Source organism: Marmota marmota, unplaced genomic scaffold (genome assembly GCF_001458135.2).
Source record: "Marmota marmota marmota unplaced genomic scaffold, marMar, whole genome shotgun sequence".
NCBI lineage: Eukaryota > Metazoa > Chordata > Mammalia > Rodentia > Sciuridae > Marmota > Marmota marmota.
In genome coordinates, this window is record NW_026000221.1 from 30,103,899 (window position 1) to 30,110,083 (window position 6,185).

General features: G+C 43.6%; 2 pseudogenes; both read left to right on the plus strand.

Annotated features, from left to right (window-relative positions):
• Nucleotides 1-905, plus strand: part of LOC107144690 — a 1,349-nt pseudogene extending 444 nt beyond the window's left edge.
• Nucleotides 906-940: 35 nt separating this feature from the next.
• Nucleotides 941-2,964, plus strand: LOC107144691 (annotated as a pseudogene).
• Nucleotides 2,965-6,185: the final 3,221 nt, after the last annotated feature.

Consider the following 6,185-nt stretch of genomic DNA (forward strand, 5'->3'; position numbering starts at 1 on the left):
GGAGGAGGAGGAGGAGGAGGAGGAGGAGAAGGTTGAAAAGAGGAATAACAGTGAGAGCAAAGAAAACCAGGAAACAAAATTAGACAATCCTGTTGAAAATGTCAGCAAGGATGAGGCCCAGTCAGGTAGTCAATGAAAGAGAGCTAATAAACACAAGTGGGAACCACTGCACTTAGATGATTCTAAGACCAGAGAGTCAGGAGAGACCTGGATCCACAACAGTTTTCAGTGTTAACCTGAAGCAAATAAATCACCCCATAACAGGAGAAATGACACATGAAGTTGGAGGCAAGACAGACAAAAAAGAGATGACAGTGTAAGGGGTGTGTGGTAATATCCAAAGCGTCCAGTGTAAGGAGTAAGGGGGGTAATATCCAAAGTTCCTTAAGAGGCTGAGGGAGAGGACAAGGATAGGGAAGAGGAGGAGGCAGAACTTTGATTATTTGTATGATTTCACGGTGAAAAGACAGAGCAACCATTTCAAATAGAAATTAACACCATTATGATGGATTACTATGACGATGGTACAGGTGTACAGGAGTATCCTGTGGAAGAGGCATTGCTTGAAGAGTATATTAAACATCAAATTGAACATTACTTCAGTATAGAAAACTTGGAACATGACTTCTTTCTTCAGAGAAAGATGGATGAGCAAGGCTTCTTGCCTATTTCCCTGATTGCTGGATTTCACCGTGTGCAGACTCTCACTACAAAACTTAATCTCATTTTAGAGGCCCTGAAGGACAGCACAGAAGTAGAAGTTGTGGATGAAAAAAATGAGGAAAAAGATAGAACCAGAAAAATGCCCAATCCCGGGCCCTCCTCCCAGAAGTGTGCCACAAACAGACTTCTGTCTGCTGATCCATTGTCCAGAGTTCGTGCCAGGCCAAACCCAGTCAGGGTGATGATCTACTGATGGCCTGGATGTCATCTGATGGGCATGTGCAGTGGAACAGGTGACTCACTGAAATGCACTGTAAATACTGGAACAAACCGTGCTGCAGAGATGGAAGCCACTAGAGTGCCTTCTGTGTGACAGTGTCTACTGCCGACCACCGGGCAACATGACAGTGGAGGTGACCAACTCTGCCACAACAGGAGACAGAGACAGAGATGGCTGCTGGCATTTCAGGAGCTGCCTGACCTTTTCCGTGTGACTGGACTTAGGCCACGTGGCTACTTTTATTTACCGGGGAAGCTAATTATTATCACTGTGGAGATAAAGCAAGGTTCAGTCTTTTGTTCCCAGGAATATGTACTTGTATCTAGGTCAATAAAGCAGAGAAAGAGAAGACTGTGTAGTGTTTCCCAGCGTGCCAGGCCCTGGCTCTTGATCTGCTCTTTGCCATGGTGAACACTGGGTAACTCACGTGTTAAGATGTTTCACGTGAGTCAAGTGTGGTGGCTCACACCTCTAATCCTAGCAGCTCAAGAGGCTGAGACAGGATTATGAGTTCAAAGCCAGCCTCAGAAACTTAGCAAGGCGCTAAGCAACTCAGTGAGATTCTGTCTCTAAATAAAATACAAAATAGGGCTGAGGATGTGGCTCAGTGGTTGAGTGCCAAAAAAAAAAGATGTTTCACGTGGACTGTAAGATTTACTAATGTGGACATTTAAGGGGTAAAAAATTGAAGAAATAAAAAAGGGTGTTTTTTCCATTATTCTTCAAGATGTATTTTTTGACACATCAGTATAAGTCCTGCCCATCAGAAAAGCATTAATGATGGACAGTTTCACAAGAAATTTTTATTTTATATTTCTTTGTCATCCCTGTGCTTCTAATCCCAGCAAGCAACTTGGGCAAGTGTTTTAAAAGTTGAAGAAATGCGACATTATTAGTTTGCTTGTTTTTTAAAGATATAATATCTGATTGTAAAAGTTAGATTTACTTATTGTATAAACTTGGTCCAAGATGACATTTTTAACCAGCTTATGAACAATCATCGGTAATTTGTATAATATAGAAAATACTTTTTCCACAAGATATTTAATTTAGGTCAGTCAAGTTGGTGATATCTGTCCATTATGCAATTATGCATTATAAATAAAATTAAAAGAAAAAAATCATTAAAAAATCCATTGTAAAAAAATAGTAATAGGGCTGGGGATGTGGCTCAAGCGGTAGCGCGCTCGCCTGGCATGCGTGCGGCCCGGGTTCGATCCTCAGCACCACATACAAACAAAGATGTTGTGTCCGCCAAGATCTAAAAATTAAATATTAAAAATTCTCTCGCTCTCTCTTTAAAAAAAATAATTTAAAAAAATAGTAATAATAGCACAGCCATACTTAAGCATTTAAATATAGATTGCTGGCTCTCCTAATGAATCTCTTTCCTGCAGACTTGGCCAGAAAAGATATTTTAGATGTCCCACAGAATTTTTTTTAATCTAGGAAAATCAGAATAAATGACAGTCTAAATGGTGCCAAAACATTTGGATGAAGTGAAAAACTTTCAGTCAACTAAGTCTTATCTATACCACATCAAGAAATCTCTTTGAACCAGGCATGGTGGCACAGGCCTAGAGTCCAAGCTACTAAGGAGGCTGAGAAAGGAGGACCACAAGCTTGAGGACAATACAGAAAGACCCTGTCTCAAAACAAAACAAAAAGGGCTGGGGACGAAGCTCAGTGAAAGAATGCTTACCCAGGAGAGCAAGGCCAAAGGGGGTGGGAGTGCGTGCTTTGGGGAGTTGTTCAGAGATTGGTGCCATGCTGGAGGCCCACAGGCAGAGCCATCAGGTCACACAAACAAATGGACTACTTGGACAAATACAAGGACAAGGAGCTCAAGTACTGGCCCAAGGACATAGCAAAACTCCTCTCTAAAACCCATTTGATGCTGAATCTGAATGGAGGAATCTTGGCTTTCAACAGAGTCAGGATGGGTTTGTCATACAATCCATGAACTAGAAACTCACATCTCCTTGTTCTGACAGCCACTACCCAAGAAGCCGAAGAAATGAAGCTGGCGAGCCACTTTTCAGCCTCAGGCTTTACATAGCTGCTCTTACCTGCTAACATCTTTCTCATAACATGATTATGTTGCCTTCTTGTTTTCCACTTTGATCTTTAAATGACGTTCAGTGCACTGCTTGAATGTGCTGGTAACTAGGAATAGAGCCTCCACCACCATTGCCCTGTCAGATGAGTTCTCTGGGGACCCAGCCTCAGCTGGTTGTGACCCCAGAAGCCACAGTGTGCTTATATCCAGCAGAACACACTTGGCAAATGAAGAATCTGAGAATCAGACCGCAGTTGTTACAGGGATTGTGTAAACTTGCTGTTTTGTTTTATCCTGCTGTGTGTTGTATGTAGGGTGACTTGTGGATTTACGTTTCAATGCATTGGAAACTTTCCATTTTATTTCTGAAATCTGTTCCATACTAAAGCCTTGATTAAAGAGGAAATTTTTATAATATAAAAAAAGAAAAAAAGGGCTGGGGTTGTGGCTTAGCAGTAGAGTGCTGGCCTAGTATGTGCGAGGCCCTGGGTTCGATCCTCAGCACCACATAAAAATAAATGAAATAAAGGTATTGCATCCAGCTACAACTAAAAAATAAATATTAAAGAAAAAAAATGATCCAGGTGTGATGGCGCACCCAGCAGTTCAGGAGGCTGAGATTGATGGATCATGTCCAAAGCCAGCCTCAGCAACAGCAAGGCACTAAGCAATTGAGTGAGACTCTATCTCTCAATAAAATACAAAATAGGGCTGGGGATGTGGTTCAGCAGTTGAGTGTCCCTGAGTTCAGTCCCTGGTACTTCCCTCCAAAAAACTTGTGAGGTACTGGGTATGATCCCCAGCACACAAGAAGGAGGAAGAGGAGGAAGAAGAAGAGAAGGAGAGGGAGGAGGAGAAAGGAACCACCTGTTTGATCATTTCCTACTGTGTGTGGTTTTTCTTAATATTGATATGATATGCCTGGTTGGCATCAAGGCCATGTGTGTATCAGCTTCTGCTTTGCAATCAACTTGACACCTGCACATATCATACTGGTTGGATAACATTTGGGGTGGGGTAACTTTGCTCTTCTGAACATCCCCTTCCTGAGACCCTGTCTGGGTGCCCTCTGCTGGTCCTGGGGACCAAAAACATGCAAGGTAATTGCCCAGTGATTGAGTCACTCTGGCATTCTTGTCTGTACAGACATGTGGACATAGTAAAGGCACACTGAGGAAGGGCACAACCAAGTCTGGAATGGAGACAGCAGGGAGGTTTAAGAGGGGACTTGGCAGACACATCTTGAAGAAGGAAAAAGAGAAATGGCAGGTTGTATGGTCTCCAGGAACCAAATTAGCAGCCAATTGTTGCACAGCCACTTCGCACATGCTGCATGGCCTATATGGAGAGTCCTCCCTCCTCGCAAATGTGCTCTCCTCTTGAGGAAGGTGTGCCTGGCAGGAGGTTTTCCCAGCACACAATGTTAACTTTCCAATTCTCCGTTTTAGCAACAGCCTTTGTCAACCTGGTAGACCAGTCTGTGCAGCCCTTCGGGCGGCAGTGGTGACAAGAAGTGTCTCTCTCCCCTGTGTCATGGTGACCCATCAGTTGTCAGCTGCAGGAACTGAGGCAGCTGTCTTGTCGGCTCAGTCTGTTGCTAAGAGCCATAGCTGAGTAGGAATGGCATTTTTGGTTGAAAGGTGATGCCAGCAAGCCATTGAGATGATAATGATTATGTTAAGATGTGCATTCAATTGGAGATTAGACCCCTGCTGTCCGCCTTGGCCTGCTACTTTGGAGCTACTTTGGGGACTCCCGGAGAGTTCCCATTGGTTGGGGAAGTGCGGTAGGAGGGAATTCCGGAGGAGGGATTTCCTGCTCGTGTAGTGTGTCCCGGGAGAAGGCCACATGCGTGGCATTGGCGGGAGTTTTGGAAATAAAGTTTGTTCCTGCTTGAGTGGCTCCTGATTTTGTGCCCAGCCAGACTGCGGCAGTCTGTCATCCAGCTCAGTACTCATTTTCAATTCCTTTAATCTTTCCTTCTATGGCAACCCACCAACCTTTTAATCCAATAGGCACAGACCAAGCAGAGAAGACATGCAGTGGGCCACCAATGTATGGGAGACAGGGACTGTGAGAGATTACTCAGGGTAAAAGAGTTTAGGTGGCCTGAGTCCTTGCCCAGGAATTTGGACACTTTGTGTGTGTGGTGGAACCACCCTGCCTTAAGAATACTCGGTTTGTGAAAATCTAAATTGACAAAACCAATACCTCCAGGGTTGGTTTTTACTTATCCTGCTCAGCATTCAGGGAACTTCTATAATTGAGATTTATCTACTTCATCAAATCTCTTTCTTCCTTTCTGCAGGGTCACTTTTCATGTTGTTTAATTATCTTAAGTTCTCAGGGGCACTCATTCTTTTGATGCTGTGTCTGCTAATCTTCTCTAATGGTGTATCCATTCCTCATTTGAGTTCATCTATCTCAGGCGTGTGTGTGTGTGTGTGTGTGTGTGTGTGTGTGTGAGAGAGAGAGAGAGAGAGAGAGAGAGAGAGAGAGCGTATAGGATGCATTCTGTGAGTTCTGGTATGTGGAAATAGCCCCACACATCAATTCTGAGTTTGGCTCTGCTAAGAGCCCCAATATTGCACATGACTGTGATTAGTTTTTATGTTAACTTATTGTCTCTGAATTGTCCCAAGTAGGAAGAACAAATTTGGATTCTGTGACTTTGTATAGTGCAGGATTAAGATTTTGGCTTTTCAAGGAGGTCCTGTTTTCCCAATCACAGAGTCCTGACAAAACAAAATTCCATGCTTGGGGAGGTGGACAATGTTTCTTGATTTTTCTGGATGTAGGGGTACAGCCATTCTGGACAATGGGTTAATGCAGGCATCAGCTCCCACACCCTGCCACTTGAGAGTTGGAAGCTATGTCTCCTATTCATTGTGGCCAATAAACTGTTTGGGCTCATATCTAGGTCCACTATCTTCCTGGGTCACCATGGCAGCAACTTGCATGGGCACAACTCTTTTGTGAAGTCCCCTTAATGGTTGGCACCTGGGAAGTTCTCAATTCTCTTTATTTTGAGCTGGACCATAGATTTCATTTTTCCCCTTTCTTTCTTTCTTTCATAGATTTCATTTTTTCCCTTTCCTTCCTTCCTTCCTTCCTTCCTTCCTTCCTTCCTTCCTTCCTTCCTTCCTTCCTTCCTTCCTTCCTTCCGTCCTTCTTTCTTTCTTT